This window comes from Balaenoptera acutorostrata, chromosome 13 (genome assembly GCF_949987535.1).
Source record: "Balaenoptera acutorostrata chromosome 13, mBalAcu1.1, whole genome shotgun sequence".
In the NCBI taxonomy this organism is placed as follows: Eukaryota; Metazoa; Chordata; class Mammalia; order Artiodactyla; family Balaenopteridae; genus Balaenoptera; species Balaenoptera acutorostrata.
In genome coordinates this window covers 7,783,871-7,802,835 of record NC_080076.1, presented here as the reverse complement: position 1 = coordinate 7,802,835, position 18,965 = coordinate 7,783,871, and positions in this window count along the sequence as shown.

The window sequence follows — 18,965 nt, the reverse complement described above, 5'->3', positions numbered from 1 at the left end:
AAAAGGGAACACTTGCACGCTGTTGGTGGGAATGTAGATTGGTGCAGCCACTGTGGAAAACAGTATGGAGGTTTCTCAAAAAACTAAAAATAGAATTGCTATATGACCCAGCAATTCCACTCCTTGGTATTCAAAACAAAAACCCAAAACCTTCATTCGAAAAGATACATGCACCCCAGTGTTCATGGCAGCATTATTTACAATTGCCAACATATGGAAGCAACCTAAGTGTCCATCAAAAGATGAATGGATAAAGAAGATGTAGTATAAATAAATACACTAGAATACTACTCAGCCATAAAAAGGAATGAAATATTTCCATTTGCAACAACATGGATGGACTTGGAGGATATTATGTTAAGTGAAATAAGTCAGAGAAAGACAAATACTGTATGATTATCACTTATATGTGGAATGTAAAAAATAAAACAAACTAGTGAATGTAACAAAAAAGAAACAGAATCACAGATACAGAGAACAAACTAATGACTACCAGTGGGGAGAGGAAAGGAGAAAGGGGCAAGATAGGGGTAGGGGATTAAAGAGTTACAAACTAGTATGTATAAAATAAATAAACTACAAGGATATATTGTACAACATGGGTAATATAGCCAATATTTTATAATAACTGTAAATGGAATATAGTCTTTAAAAATTGTGGACTACTACCTTGTACACCTGAAACTTATGTAATATTGTACATCACCTACACCTCAATTTAAAAAACCATATATATACTTAAATTAGATCCTTGCTAGATATTGTTATTGCAAATTTCTGAACTTTTATTTTTGTTGTCATGGTTGTTCCTCTGCTTTGCTGGTGCCCTGAGGACAGTTTTGTCTGCAGTCGAGTAATGGAGCTTATATTTGAGCTGTTTGGTTAACAATTACACCAAGGTCATTGTCCCCATAGCCTGTCACCATGGCAGGGTAACTAGATAAGGGAAGGTTTGCTGCCTCAGCTACACAAGGCCCCACATCTTCCTGGAATTTGAATCCAGAATAAATGTAGTCTAATGAAGATAGGGTCCCATCTCTCTCAGGAGCTCCCCAGAATGGCTCCAACATACACCTGGTTGAACTGGTGTGTTTATTAACAGCCTCCCATTTCATTCTCAAAAGTGTCTTGGCACTATCAAACTCTTAGAGGAAAATATAGGCAGAACACTCTATGACATAAATCACAGCAAGATCCTTTTTGACCCAGCTCCTAGAGAAATGGAAATAAAAACACAAATAAACAAATGGGACCTAATGAAACTTAAAAGCTTTTGCACAGCAAAGGAAACCATAAACAAGACCAAAAGACAACCCTCAGAATGGGAGAAAATATTTGCAAATGAAGCAACTGACAAAGGATTAATCTCCAAGATTTACAAGCAGCTCATGCAGCTCAATAACAAAAAAACAAACAACCCAATCCAAAAATGGGCAGAAGACCTAAATAGACATTTCTCCAAAGAAGATATACAGATGGCCAACAGACACATGAAAGAATGCTCAACATCCTTAATCATTAGAGAAATGCAAATCAAAACTACAATGAGGTATCATCTCACACTGGTCAGAATGGCCATCATCAAAAAATCTAGAAACAGTAAATGCTGGAGAGGGTGTGGAGAAAAGGGAACACTCTTGCACTGTTGGTGGGAATGTAAATTGATACAGCCACTATGGAGAACAGTATGGAGGTTCCTTAAAAAACTAAATACAGAACTACCATACGACCCAGCAATCCCACTACTGGGCATATACCCTGAGAAAACCATAATTCAAAAAGAGTCAAGTACCAAAATGTTCATTGCAGCTCTATTTACAATAGCCAGGACATGGCAGCAACCAAAGTGTCCATCATCGGATGAATGGATAAAGAAGATGTGGCACATATATACAGTGGAATATTACTCAGCCATAAAAAGAAATGAAATGGAGGTATTTGTAATGAGGTGGATGGAGTTAGAGTCTGTCATACAGAGTGAAGTAAGTCAGAAAGAGAAAAACAAATACAGTATGCTAACACATATATATGGAATCTAAGGAAAAAAAAAAAAAGGTCATGAAGAACCTAGTGGCAAGATGGGAATAAAGACACAGACCTACTAAAGAATGGACTTGAGGATATGGGGAGGGGGAGGGGTGAGATGTGACAGGGTGAGAGAGTGTCATGGACATATATACACTACCAAATGTAAAATAGATAGCTAGTGGGAAGCAGCCGCATAGCACAGGGAGATCAGCTCGGTGCTTTGTGACTACCTAGAGGGGTGGGATAGGGAGGGTGGGAGGGAGGGAGATGCAAGAGGGAAGAGATATGGGAACATATGTATATGTATAACTGATTCACTTTGTTTTAAAGCAGAAACTAACACACCACTGTAAAGCAATTATACTTCAATAAAGATGTAAAAAAAAAAAAAAAAAAGTGTCTTGGGCTTCCCTGGTGGCGCAGTGGTTAAGAATCTGCCTGCCAATGCAGGGGACATGGGTTCGAGCCCTGGTCTGGGAAGATCCCACATGCCGCGGAGCGACTAAGCCCGTGAGCCACAACTACTTAGCCTGCGCGTCTGGAGCCTGTGCTCCGCAATGGGAGAGGCCGCAACGGTGAGAGGCCCGTGCACCGCGATGAAGAGTGGCCCCCGCTTGCTGCAACTGGAGAAAGCCCTCGCACAGAAACGAAGACCCAACACAGCCAAAAATAAAATATAAATAAATAAATTATTTTTTTTAAAAAAGTGTCTTGGTTTGGATAATAGGTCATCTTAAAAGCCACCTTAGCTAGCTGTGGGTTTGAAGTCCCATGAGCAAGGAAACCCTTCAGTCCTGGACAAATCAGGATAGTTGGTCTCCACTTATACAGCAGTAACCAAGACCACCTGGGTCCTGGTGCTGGGTCCAGCCCATCTTCATTCCTGGTCAGCTCCTGGTCACCTTGGGAAGCTATGGTGCCTTTTCTACCCAGCTCTCAATCAGGATTACCCTTATGCATCATAAAGCTTCTAACACTGCTGGCTCTCAAGGAGGCAGGGCCAGAGTCTCCATCCTCCTCTCCCCAGTGCATGTGGCCTCTTTGAAAAGTTCCCACCAGGTCCTGGGAAGGGCAAGCTGGGTCAGACAGAAAAACAGTCCTTCTATTCCCTTCCCTCAGGGCAATGGGAGCCTACCCCCTTCATGTGTATCCACTCTGAGGGGGTAAGCAGTGATCCTTCTGAAAGTCAAATTATGACCTGTGGTGACCCTCTCTTTCCCGCACGAGATATAGAAGGAGCCAGCTCCTTTTTCAAAATGAATAGATGAACCAATATATAAATAGTTTACATTCCTTCTAACCTGATGCTGCACTATATATAAAACTGTGCCTTTTGTCTTATTTTTATCTGCTTTGCATCTGTCTCTGGATCCCCCAACTTGAATGTGAGTTCCTTGAGTGCAAAGACTGCCTTGTTCACTGCTGTGCTGAGTGTGACCCACCATCCTGGCTTGCCTGAGGCCAAGAAGTTTCCCAGGACATGGGATTTCAGTGCTAAAACCAGGACAGTCCCAGGTATACCTTGGCAGTTGGTCACGCTAACTGTATCCCCAATCCAAAAGCAATGGCCAGTATGTAGCAGGTGTTCAATAAACAATAACTATGATCTAACTTTATCTTATATATTTGGCTTGCTTTCAGTCATTTTACCACGTTTCCCATTTATTTCAATCTTCTCTGCTATTCTGAGCACCAGCATGCCTTTCTCTCTCTTAATTTCCTCTGAGGAACCATTCTACCACTTCAGTGCCCTAAATAAAAAGCTGAGATGTCCTCAAAGTTCAAAGTTGCATCACGGGCATAATTTTCCTTGTAGTATACCTATGTAATCAAATTGTTCCTTTACCAACATGGATCAGATTTCATAGTTTAGCATAAACAGGCTGAAACTCTTTATTTTCCTGCATTTATTAAAACCAGAAATAAAAAATCTATTATTTTTTAATGAGAATGCTAAAATTATCTGGCTGACATGTTAATATCCAGGACACACTTCATTCATGGGGGGTACAATATCCATTTCCCTAATGCTGAGGCTGGACACTGGTGTCACCTTTGGGTCATCTTTTTCAACCCCTCATATTCAATCACCAAATACTGCAGAGTTAAAGAAAATATTTAAAAAAGCAACCTCTACATCTGTACTCTCACCGGCCTAGTCCTCAAAGCATCCAACATGGGAGCATAGATTCACCTGCTTCTAACTCATCCTACAACTGCCCTTGGATCTACTTTCCTAATAACTACTTTCTGAGTAATAAAATTGATAGGCATTTTTCTGATCATCTCACTTAATCCTTCAACTATAAACAGCACAGGTAATGACTATTAAGTGGTTACCAGTTGCCTGACACTTCTCTAAGGCTTTACATGTTTCATTCATTAAGCCTTTTAAAAATCTTAGAAAATAGGAATTGTTACTATTCTTACATTACATGTGAGGAAACAGGCACAGGGTGATTAAGTAACTTACCCAATGTTCCCCACACCTTTTAGGTAGCAAAACCAGGATGTGCACTCAGATGTTTGACTGTAGAGCACACACTCTTTACCTCAACATCCTACTGCCCCCCCATGGAGTCAGGTTTTTTCCCCACTCAACAGCTAATGAAGTGGGCTTTCAGCAGGTAGGAAACCTGCCTGAAGTTCCATGTGTAAGAGCCACCACAGCACACTGCCTTTCTTCTACGGTACTCCCCAGGTCAGAAATTTTCATTAGAAAAAATTATTTCCTATGGCAATGTTTCCCAAAGTGCATCTTCTAATTATCACAGACATTATGGAAAATGTGGATTTTGTGGATAAACTGGATTTGGAAACTTTACACTTTTTAATCCCCTTTTGGAAATGCAGACATCATTCAATGCAGCATATTAAAGGTTCTGAGAAAATCAGGAGCGAAGAAGCCTACTGAATTTAGTTTAAACCACTGTTTCTCAAACTAGTTTGACTGTGAAATTACATCTTTATGTATCCTCTATTAGCATACGTCTCAGAACATACTTTGGAAAATGGTGGGCAATAGATTCACATCTAAACACCTTGGCTTCATTTTCAAAGTCTTACATAGTGTACTCCCTTCTTCACCTGTCCAAATTCACTTCTCATTTGAGAATCAAAAATAAATGTAATTCAATATATCAACAAGTTAAAGAAAAAAACTATGTGATCATATTGATTGACACAGAAAAAGCATTTGATAAAAAAATGTAACAACCACTCACAATAAAAGCCATGAGTTAGAAATAAAGGGGAATTACCTCAACTTGATAAAGATCATCTGCAAAGAACCCATAGCCAGGACTGAATGCTTTCCTCTTAAGACTGGGGAAAAGTAAGGAGGTCTGCTTGAACCACTGCTGTACAACATAGCACTAGATGTTCCAGCCACTGCAATAAAGCAAGAAAAAGAAATAAAAGGCATACAGATCAGGAAGGAAGACATAAAACTATTCCAAACTGCAGAGGACATGATTGTTTATGTAGCAAACTCAAGAAATCTACAAAATCTCCTATAACTAATAAGTGAGTTCAACAAGTTTGCAGTATACAAGATCAACACCCCAAAATCAACTGCATTTCTATATACTAATTATAATCATAGGGGAAACAAAATTTAAAACATAATACCATTTATAATCACTCCAAATAAAATAATAGACTTAGGTGTCTGGTATATTTCTACCATGGGATACTACTCAACAATAAAAAAGATCAAACTATTGATACATGCAAAAAATCGGATAAATCTGCAGGAAATCGTGCTGAGTAAAAAAAAAAAAAAAGCCAGTCTCAAAGGTTTCATAGTGAATGTATTCCATTTATACAACATTCTTGAAATGACAAAATTTTTTAAATTTAGAAATTTTCAAAAAGATTAGAAGTTGCCAGGGGTTAAAAATGGGGAGTGATGTGGGAAAGAAATATTCGTCATAACAGGCAACACGAAGGATCCTCATGATGTTCGAACTGTTTTGTATCTTGACTGTGGTGGGAGATATGCAAATTTACACAGGTGACAACATTGTATAGATCTTAATATAATTAGTGCTATTATTCTTGTATTAACATGATATACTTATGCATCCTATACAGCTTAATACAATAGAACTTACAACACACATGAACCCACACACAAATGAGTACAAGTAAAACTGGGGAAAGCTGAATACTGTAGGTGGATTGCACCAATGTCAATCTCCTGGCTGTGACATTGTACTCTATTTTCTAAGATGCTACCATTGGGGGAAACTGGGTAAAAATATATGGATTCTCTCTGTATTATTTCTTACAGTTGCATGTGAATCTACAATTATCTCAATGAAATTTCAATGAAAATAAAGAGAGAAGGCAATAACATATCATAATATTTATGGTTCTTTGGTGCCCCACTGCCAGGAATCTTCTGTCAAGAGTCAGAACTGGGGACTCATTCACCTTTTAGGTGCCATCAAGAAGGGTATTTAGATTGGTTCAGGATGGCAGAGTAGAAGGACATGCTCTCAATCCCTCTTGCGAAAGCACCAGAATCAAAATTAACTGCTGAACAATCATCGACAGGAAGACATTGGAACTCACCAAAAAAGATACACCACATCCAAAGACAAAGGAGAAGTCACTGTGAGATGGTAGGAGGGGCGCAATCCCAATAAAATCAAATCCCATAACTGATGGGTGGGTGACTCACAAACTGGAGAACACTTATACCACAGAAGTCCACCCACTGGAGTGAAGATTCTGAGCCCCACGTCAGGCTTCCCAACCTGGGGGTCCGGCAAAGGGAGGAGGAATTCCTAGAGAATAAGACTTTGAAGGCTAGCGGGATTTGATTGCAGGACTTTGACAGGACTGGGGGAAACACAGACTCCACTCTTGGAGGGCACACACAAAGTAGTGTGCACATAGGGACACAGGGGAAGGAGCAGTGACCCCATAGGAGACAGAACCAGACCTACCTGCCAGTGCTGGAGGGTCTCCAGCAGAGGCAGGGGGTAGCTGTGTCTCACCGTGAGGACGAGGACACTGGCAGCAGAAGTTCTGGGAAGTTCTCCATGGCATGAGCCCTCCCAGAGTCCACCATTAGCCCCCAAAACAGCCTGTAGGCTCCAGTGCTGGGTTGCCTCAGGTGAAACAACCAACAGGGAGGGAACCCAGCCCCACAGATCAGCAGATAAGTGGATTAAAGTTTTACGGAGCTCTGCCCAGCAGAGAAACACCTAGCTCTAACCACCACCAGTCCATCCCATCAGGAAGCTTGCACAAGCCTCTTAGAAAGCCTCATCCACAAGACGGCAGACAGCAGAAGCAAGAAGAACTACAATCCTGCAGCCTGTGGAACAAAAACCACATTCACAGAAAGATAGACAAGATGAAAAGGCAGAGGGCTATGTAACATATGAAGGAACAAGATAAAACCGCAGAAAAACAACTAAATGAAGTGGAGATAGGCAACCTTCCAGAAAAAGAATTCAGAATAATGATAGTGAAGATGATCCAGGACCTCAGAAAAACAATGGAGGTAAAGACTGAGAAGATGTAAGAAATGTTTAACAAAGACCTAGAAGAATTAAAGATGAACAATACAATGACTGAAATGAAAAATATACTAGAAGGAATCAATAGCAGAATAACTGAGGCAGAAGAATGGATAAGTGACCTGGAAGACAGAATGGTGGAATTCACTGCTGCAGAACAGAATAAAGAAAAAACAATGAAAAGAAAAGAAGACAGCCTAAGAGACCACTGGGACAACATTAAATGCAACAACATTCACATTATAGGGGTCCCAGAAGGAGAAGAGAGAGAGAAAGGACTCGAGAAAATATTTGAAGAGATTATAGTTGAAAACTTTCCTAACATGGGAAAGGAAAAAGCCACTCAAGTCCAGGAAGCACAGAGAGTCCCATACAGGATAAACCCAAATAAAAAACGCTAAGACACATAGTAATCAAATTGACAAAAATTAAAGACAAAGAAAAATTATTGAAAGCGGCAAGGGAAAAACGACAAATAACATACAAGGGAACTCCCATAAGGTTAACAGCTGATTTCTCAGCAGAAACTCTATAAGCCAGAAGGGAGTGGCAGGACATATTTAAAGTGATGAAAGGGAAGAAGCTACAACCAAGGTTACTCTACCAAGCAAGGATTTCATTCAGATTCAATGCAGAAATCAAAAGCACTGGCAGCAGAAGTTCTGGGAAGGACTTCCCAGACAAGCAAAAGCTAAGAGAATTCAGCACCACCAAACCAGCTCTATAACAAATGCTAAAGGAACTTCTCTAAGTGGGAAACAGAAGAGAAGAAAAGTATCTACAAAAACAAACCCAAAACAATTAAGAAAATGGTCATAGGAACATACATATCGATAATTATCTTAAATGTGAATGGATTAAATACTCCAACCAAAAGACACAGGCTCGCTGAATGGATATAAAAACAAAACCCATATATATGCTGTCTACAAGAGACTCACTTCAGACCTAGGGACACATACAGACTGAAAGTGAAGGGATGGAAAAAGATATTCCATGAAAATGGAAATTAAAAGAAAGCTGGAGTAGCAATACTCATATCAGATAAAATAAACTTTAAAATAAAGAATGTTACAAGAGACAAGGAAGGACACTACATAATCATCAAGGGATCAATCCAAGAAGAAGATAAAACAATTATAAATATATATGCACCCAACATAGGAGCACCTCAATACATAAAGCAACTGCTAACAGCTCTAAAAGAGGAAATTGACAGTAACACAATAATAGTGGGGGACTTTAACACCTCACTTACACCAATGGAGAGATCATCCAAACAGAAAATTAATAAGGAAACACAAGCTTTAAATGACACAATAGACCAGATAGATTTAATTGATATTTATAGGACATTCGATCCAAAAACAGCAGATAACACTTTCTTCTCAAGTGTGCACGGAACATTCTACAGGATAGATAAAATCTTGGGTCACAAATCAAGCCTCAGTAAATTGAAGAAAACTGAAATCATATCAAGCATCTTTTCTGACAACACTATGAGATTAGAAATCAATTACAGGGAAAAAAACGTAAAAAACACAAACACAGTGAGGATAAACAATACGTTACTAAATAACCAAGAGATCACTGAAGAAATCAAAGAGGAAATCAAAAATATCTAGAGACAAATGACAATGAAAACACGACAATCCAAAACCTATGGGATGCAGCAAATGCAGTTCTAAGAGGGAAGTTTATAGCAATACAATCCTACCTCAAGAAACAACAAACATCTCAAATAACCAATCTAAACTTACATCAAAAAGAAGTAGAGAAAGAAAAACAAACAAAACCCAAAGTTAGTAAGAAGGAGGGAAATCAGAAAGATCAGAGCAGAAATAAATGAAATAGAAAAAAAGAAAACAATAGCAAAGATCAATAAAACTAAAATCTGGTTCTTTGAGAAGATAAACAAAATTGATAAACCATTAGCCAGACTCATCATAAAAAAGAGAGAGAGGACTGAAATTAATGAAATCAGAAATGAAAATTTCAGACACTGCAGAAATAGGAAGCATCCTAAGAGACTACTACAAGCAACTCTATGCCAATAAAATGGACAACCTGGAAGAAATGGACAAATTAGTAGAAAGGTATAGCCTTCCAAGACTGAACCAGGAAGAAATAGAAAACATGAACAGACCAATCACAAGTAATGAAATTGAAACTGTGATGAAAAATCGTCCAACAAAAAAATGTCCAGGACCAGATGGCTTCACAGGTGAATTCTATTAAACATTTAGAGAAGAGCTAAAATCCATCCTTCTCAAAGTCTTCCAAAAAATTGCAGAGGAAGAAACAGTCCCAAACTCACTCCATGAGGCCACCATCACCCTGATACCAAAACCAGAGAAAGATACTACAAAAGAAGAAAATTACACACCAATACCACTGATGAATATAGTTGCAAAAATCCTCAACAAAATACTAGCACACAGAATCCAACAGCACATTAAACGGATCATACACCATGATCAGGTGGGATTTATCCCAGGGATGCAAGGATTCTTCAGTATATGCAAATCAATCAATGTGATACACCATACTAACAAAATGAAGAAGAAAAACCATATGATCATCTCAATAGATGCAGAAAAAGCTTTTGACAGAATTCAACACCCATTCATGATAAAAACTCTCCAGAAAGTGGGCATAGAGGGAAACCTACCTCAACATGATAAAGGTCACATACGACAAACCCACAGCAAACATCATTCTCAATGGTGAAAAACTGAAAGCATTTCCTCTAAGATCAAGAACAAGACAAGGATGTCCACTCTCACCACTATTATTCAACATAGTTTTGCAAGTCCTAGCCACGGCAATCAGAGAAGAAAAAGAAATAAAACGAATACAAATTGGAAAAGAAGAAGTAATACTGTCACTGTTTGCAGAGGACATGATACTATACAGAGAGAATCCTAAAGATGCCACCAGAAAACTACTAGAGCTAATCAATGAATTTGGTAAAGTTTCAGGATACAAAATTAATGCACAGAAATCTCTTGCATTCCTATACACTAATGATGAAAAATCTGAAAGAGAAATTAAGGAAACACTGCCATTTACCATTGCAACAAAAAGAATAAAATACCTAGGAATAAACCTACCTAGGGGGACAAAAGACCTGTATGCAGAAAACTATAAGACACTGATGAAAGAAATTAAAGATGATACCAACACATGGAGAGATATACCATGTTCTTGGATTGGAAGAATCAACATTGTAAAAATGACTATACTTCCAAAAGCAATCTACAGATTCAATGCAATCCTTATCAAACTACCAACTGCAATTTTCACAAAACTGGAACAAAAAATTTCACAATTTGTATGGAAACACAAAAGACTCTGAATAGCCAAAGCAATCTTGAGAAAGAAAAATGGAGCTGGAGGAATCAGGCTCCCTGACTTCAGACTATACTACAAAGCTACAGTAATCAAGACAATACGGTACTGGCACAAAAACAGAAATATAGATCAATGGAACCAGATAGAAAGCCCAGAGACAAACCCACGCACCTATGGTCAACTAATCTATGACAAAGGAGGCAAGGATATACAATGGAGAAAACACAGTCTCTTCAATAAGTGGTGCTGGTAAAACTGGACAGCTACATGTAAAAGAATGAAATTAGAACACTCCCTAACACCATACAAAAAAATAAACTCTAAGTGGATTAAAGACCTAAATGTAAGGCCACACACTTGAAAAGTCTTAGAGGAAAACATAGGCAGAACACTCTATGACATAAATCACAGCAAGATCCTTTTTGATCCAGCTCCTAGACTAATGGAAATAAAAACAAAAAAAAACAAATGGGACCTAATGAAAGTTAAAAGCTTTTGCAAAGCAAAGGATATTACAAACAAGAAGAAAAGACAACCCTCAGAATAGGAGAAAGTATTTGCAAATGAATCAACGGACAAAGGATTAATCTCCAAAAATATAAACAGCTCATGTAGTTCAATATTAAAAAAACAAAGAACCCAATGCAAAAATGGCCAGAACACCTAAATAGACAGTTCTCCAAAGAAGACATACAGATGGCCAAGAAGCACATGAAAAGCTGCTCAACATCACTAATTATTAGAGAAATGCAAATCAGAAGTACAATGAGGTATCACATCACACCAGTTCGAATGGGCATCATCAGAAAATTTAGAAACAACAAATGCTGGAGAGGGTGTGGAGAAAAGGAACGCTCTTGCACTGTTGGTGGGAATGTAAATTGATACAGCCACTATGGAGAACAGTATGGAGGTTCCTTAAAAAACTAAAAATTGAATTACCATATGACCCAGCAATCCAACTACTGGGTATATACCCAGAGAAAACCGTAATTCAAAAAGACACATGCACCCCAATGTTCATTGCAGCACTATTTCCAATAGCCAAGACATGGAAGAAACCTAACTGCCCATGGACAGACAAATGGATCAAGAAGATGTGGCACATATATACAATGGAATATTACTCAGCCATAAAAAGGAACAAAATTGGGTCATTTGTAGAGATGTGGATGGATCTAGAGACTGTCATACAGAGTGAAGTAAGTCAGAAAGAGAAAAACAAATATCGTATATTAACGCATATATGTGGAACCTAGAAAAATGGTACAGATGAGCCGGTTTGCAGGGCAGAAATTGAGACACAGATGTAGAGAACAAACGTATGGACACCCAGCGGGGGAAAGTGGCATGGGGGGTGGGGGTCGTGTGATGAACTGGGAGATTGGGATTGACATATATACACCAATATGTATAAAATAGATAACTAATAAGAACCTGCTGTATAAAAAAATAAATAAACAAAATTAAAAAAAAACCAAAAACATGACGATCCAAAACTTATGGGATGCAGCAAATGCAGTTCTAAGAGGGAAGTTTAGAGAAATACAAGCCTACCTCAAGAAACAAGAAAAATCTCAAATAAACAATCTAACATTACACCTAAAGGAACTAGAGAAAGAAGAACAAACAAAACCAAAAGTTAGCAGAAGGAAAGAAATCATAAATATCAGAGCAGGAAATAAATGAAACAGAAACAAAGAAAACAATAGCAAAGATCAATAAAACTAAAAGCTGGTTCTTTGAGAAGATAAACAAAATTGATAAACCATTAGCCAGACTCTACAAGAAAAAGAGGGAGAGGACTCAAATCAATAAAATTATAAATGAAAAAGGAGAAGTTACAACAGACACCGCAGAAATACAAAGCATCCTAAGAGACTACTACAAGCAACTCTATGCCAATAAAATGGACAACCTGGAAGAAATGGACAAATTCTTAGAAAGGTAAAACCTTCTAAGACTGAACCAGGAAGAAATAGAAAATATGAACAGAGCAATCTCAGGTAATGAAATTGAAACTGTGATGAAAAATCGTCCAACAAACAAAAGTCAAGGACCAGATGGCTTCACAGGTGAATTCTATCAAACATTTAGAGAAGAGCTAACACCCATTCTTCTCAAACTCTTCCAAAAATTGCAGAGGAAGGAACAGTCCCAAACTCACTCCACGAGGCTACCATCACCCTGATACCAAAACCAGACAAAGATACTACAAAAAAAGAAAATTACAGACTAATATCACTGATTAATATAGATGCAAAATTCTTCAACAAAATACTAGCAATCCCAATCCAACAACACATTAGAAGGATCATACACCATGATCAAGTGGGATTTATCCCAGGGAAGCAAGGAATCTTCAATATACGCAAATCAATCAATGTGATACACCATATTAACAAATTGAAGAATAAAAACCATATGATCATCTCAATAGATGCAGAAAAAGCTTTTGACAGAATTCAACACCCATTTATGATAAAAATTCTCCAGAAAGTGGGCAGAGAGGGAAACCTACCTCAACATGATAAAGGTCACATATGACAAACCCACAGCAAACATCATTCTCAATGGTGAAAAACTGGAAGCATTTCCTCTAAGATCAAGAACAAGACAAGGATGTCCACTCTCACCACTATTATTCAACATAGTTTTGGAAGTCCTAGCCATGGCAATCAGAAAAGAAAAAGAAGTAAAAGGAATACAAATTGGAAAAGAAGAAGTAATACTGTCACTGTTTGCAGAGGACATGACACTATGCATAGAGAATCCTAAAGATGCCACCAGAAAACTACTAGAGCTAATCAATGAATTTGGTAAAGTTGCAGGATACAAAATTAATGCACAGAAATCTCTTGCATTCCTATACACTAATGATGAAAAATCTGAAAGAGAAATTAAGGAAACACTGCCATTTACCATTGCAACAAAAAGAATAAAATACCTAGGAATAAACCTACCTAGGGAGACAAAAGACCTGTATGCAGAAAACTATAAGACAGTGATGAAAGAAATTAAAGATGATACAAACAGATGGAGAGATAAACTATGTTCTTGGATTGGAAGAATCAACATTGTGAAAATGACTATACTACCCAAAGCAATCTACAGATTCAATGCAATCCCAATCAAATTACCAATGGCATTTTTTACAGAACTAGAACAAAAAATCTTAAAATTTGTATGGAGACACAAACGACCCCAAATAGCCAAAGCGGTCTTGAGGGAAAAAAACGGAGCTGGAGGAATCAGACTCCCTGACTTCAGACTATACTACAAAGCTACAGTAATCAAGACAATATGCTACTGGCACAGAAACAGAGATATAGATCAATGGCACAGGATAGAAAGCCCAGAGATAAACCCACGCACCTATGGTCAACTAATCTATGACAAAGGAGGCAAGGATATACAATGCAGAAAAGACAGTTACTTCAATAAGTGGTGCTGGTAAAACTGGACAGCTACATGTAAAAGAATGGAATTAGAACACTCCCTAACACCATACACAAAAAGAAACTCAAAATGGATTAGTGACCTAAATGTAAGACTGGACACTATAAAACTCTTAGAGGAAAACATAGGAAGGACACTCTTTGACATAAATCACAGCAAGATCTTCTTTGATCCACCTCCTAGACTAATGGAAATAAAAACAAAAATAAACAAATGGGACCTAATGAAACTTAAAAAGCTTTTGCACAGCAATGGAAACCATAAACAAGATGAAAAGACAACCCTCAGAATGGGAGAAAATATTTGGAAACAAATCAACAGACAAAGGATTAATCTCCAAAATATATAAACAGCTCATGAAGTTCAATATTAAAAAAACAAACAACCCAATGCAAAAATGGGTAGAAGACCTAAATAGACATTTCTCCAAAGAAGACATACAGATGGCCAAGAAGCACATGAAAAGCTGCTCAATATCACTAATTATTAGAGAAATGCAAATCAAAACTACAATGAGGTATCACCTCACACTAGTTAGAATGGGCATCATCAGAAATTCTACAAACAACAAATCCTGGAGAGGGTGTCGAGAAAAGGGAACCCTCTTTCACTGTTGGTGGGAATGTAAATTGATACAGTCACTATGGAGAACAGTATGGAGGTTCCTTAAAAAACTAAAAATTGAATTACCATATGACCCAGCAATCCCACTACTGGGCATATACCCAGAGAAAACCATAATTCAAAAAGACACAAGCACCCCAATGTTCACTGCAGCACTATTTACAATAGCCTGGTCATGGAAGCAACCTAAATGCCCATTGACAGACGAATGGATAAAGAAGTTGTGGTACATACATACAATGGAATATTACTCGGCCATAAAAAGGAACAAAATTGGGTCCTTTGTAGAGACGTGGATGGATCTAGAGACTGTCACAGAGAGTGAAGTAAGTCAGAAAGAGAAAAACAAATATCGTATATTAAAGCATATATGTGGAACCTAGAAAAATGGTACAGATGAACCGATTTGCAGGGTGGAAATTGAGACACAGATGCAGAGAACAAACGTATGGACACCAAGGGGGGAAAGCAGCAGGGGGGGGTGGTGGCAGTGTGATGAATTGGGTGATTGGGATTGACATGTATACACTAATATGTATAAAACAGATAACTAATAAGAACCTGCCATATAAAAAAATAAATAATATAAATTTTTTTTAAAAAATAAAGGGTATTTACCTTGGGTTTTTGAGAGTTACAATTCATGCACTGCCTGTGATTTTCCCACCTCATACAGACTGTGATATAGATATAAAGTAGCATAGGAGATACTAAGCATTGCAGTTCCCTATTCCCCCATAACTTTAAGGAAAGCAGGGGAATTATCAAGGCAGCATCCAGGAGCTTAGGTAATACTAGCAGGTGAAAGAAGATGCCACACCAGGTTGTAAAACAGTGGCAAGGGTCTGATTTTCTTCATTTATGCTTAGAAAGAATAGAGTAGGAGGTAGAACAGGAGTGATATTTTCTTTTTTCTCTACAATATGAGCATGCTTTCATTTGATAAAGGAGGAATTTTTTTTTAATGAATCTGCCATTTTTCCTGTCACTAGGGAATTACTTTATTGGGGGATTAAATAAATGAAAATGATACCACAATGTAAATGGCAGTGGTTATGTGGGTTGGTGCCTTAAAGGCAATCTTTATATTTTTATTCATGAACCTCTTTATTTTACAAATTTCATATGAAATGTATTATTACATGACAATGTATTATTATAATCAGATAAGAACGTTTTAAATGAAAAAGGCAATGAATGATTATTTATTGAATGGATTAATAAGTGCTGCAGTCAAATCTTGTATAAGCTACTACAGTAAAACAATCCATGAAAATATGGACAAACTCTTCAATAAGTATTGATTGACCTGAATAGGTTCTGAATGAAAATAGGTGAGTACAAAAAGTATATGAATGTGCTTGATTCTTAGGAAGAGAAAGTCATTGCTAAAGTCAATTTCAGAGAGATAGCAATGCATTGAAAGCAGTTTATTTAGACCATGTGACTCTGAACACAGGTCCCACAGAGAGCAGACACTCTCATTTGAGTCTGTGCTCTGCAAATGGCATACCGTGTCCTTCACAATTTGTCCACAATGGATCTTTATGAATTTCCAAATTACACACTCCAGTCACATTCATAGCAGTGAATTTCAAGCTGTTCTTCAAACAAAGCATTCTCTTTCAACCTCTGTGCTTTTACATTGAAACGGGCCTCCTGTCTGGGTTTAGTAAACTGCTTCTCCCTCAGGATGAGGAGAGAGACACAGGTGCTGGAAGTGGGCAGCTGTCAGTGACCTGGAAACTGTCTATCGCAGCTGCAGGACTCCGGGGAGCTGGGGGAATGTGGGCCAGAAGTTGGAGCATCTCCTACAGCAGCTCTGGGGAGAAAGGCCTCGCATACACTCCTGGGACTGGTGGGGTGGGGCGGAGGACAAGGCGGTACCCCAACAAAGGGATTTAGAAGGAGCCAACAAAACTGTGTCTGCATTTACGCTTTGATCTAGCAATTCTACTTCTAGGAGTTTGCTCTGAACAGACACCTCTACAAGTACAAAACAACATAGGAACAGGTTTTTAATAATTGTGGCATTATTTATAATAGCAAAACATCGGGAACAACTTGATACTCATTCATGAGAAACTGGTTGAATAAAGTATGGTACATCTATATACTGGAGTACCAAGAATGAGGAAGAGCCCTCTGAACTCATGCAGAGTGACTTCCAGGATATATTTTAAATGAAAAAAAAGTACAAAAGAGTATGTATAGCATGCTGTCCTTTCTGTAAGAAAGAAGGAATAATTATATATATATATATACTGCAAAAAGAAATACAGAAGGGATAAGTCATAAACCAGGGATGATAGTTATATGTAGGGTTGGTGGGAAGCAGGTGGAGGCAAATGGATAGGAATGAGACCTCTCTGGCTATTCCTCTTTATATGATTTTGACTTTTGAGTTATGTATGTTTTGCATATTCAAAAGAAAACAATTAAATGAAAGGATTAAAAAATCAAACTAAAGTTGACTACAAAAAAAGTAACCTAAGTGTACATCTAATATATAACCACACAGAAGAAGAAGAATTAATTCCAGCCACTTTGGAACTCAGTTCTCTGACTATAAACTTTAATACTAAGGCTATATTCTAAACACAAAATAATTGCAATTGCAAAAAAAACCCAAAAAAATTTGAACTTTACTTAGCAGTAAAGTAGGACCAACTTGTTGCTGGTGGTATCACTCATGTAGTGATTCTGAAACTATTTTGCTGGGGTTGGAGGATAGAGGAACTGAGTAGATATATTCACTCTGATGTTGTAGGGAACCAGGGTTCTCACTGTGAAAAAGAGATATACAAATATGGAATGGGGAAAGGAGAAGAACTCTGTGTTCCTAGGCTAATATTAAAGTTATCAGTGTAAACTCATGAAATTTAAAAATAAGTTTTCTGGCTCTGTCCACCGAAAGGGTCTAGAAGCAGTGACAGCTGAGTGGCCCAGCACAAGCCTATATACCCCCGTCGGCTTGGTTTCTAGATCTCATTCCCTATAGTATTTTGGACAGCTATGAATATACTATCAACATTATATATTTGATGACACAATTGGGCACTGAGGCGCCTTTTACTTTAGCCACCAGCAGAATGAGGTCGAGTCAGTTTTCTGAATCTAATGATCTAAGGCCCTTGAAGAGGAAGTGGGAGTGGAAAGTAAAGAAGGGACCACTTCTGAGAGTGTTGTCGGTGGAGCCATCACAAAGCACACTCAGTTATGCTGTAATTTTGACAAGGTCAGTGGATATGAAAGAGCAAAACTGTAGTCTGTTGAAAATTTGGAAACATTTTTAGAAGAGATAAACATGAGCTTCTAGTAGGGTATTTTATTATTTTTCAAAGTCAATCATTTATCTCTTTATTATTCCTTAATTACCATAGTTATAAAATTTTTTGTATAAGAACACCAAAAATTTCTCCATATTACATTTCACGATCCTCTGCAGTCTGCACATGTCCTGTCGAGACTGTCAGTAACCTTGGTTGTGTGACTGCGGTCATGTCAGCTTGAACAAACTGCAGTTACAGTGACAAAGAGGAACTGTTAACCACTGGATGATTCCACAATGCACTGCATGGAATGTGGAGGAAACTGTAATTCCTCTTGGACGGGTGGCCACTTAGATCTAAAAGGACCTGAGAAATCAGGCCGATAGGGAGGCATATGGATAGTGAGAAGGAACAGTAGGAATGAGACAAGGGTTTACAAGCAGAGCCAGGGTCTTCCCAGTAGAGGTAATAACTGAAGTGAGAGGGGTGATATGACATCTTGGGGAAAGTACACAGGAGAAAGAGCTGAAGAATGTTTATAGTAAAACTAAAGCAAAAATAACACCAGTCAAACCCTAAACCTTACATTTCTAAAGGGTTCTTGAAAGGTCAGAAGACAGATCTTATGCTGGGTTCAAATTCTCAGAAATGAGAACTAGCTCAGCGCTGAGTAGAAGTAAAAGTGAAACATAAG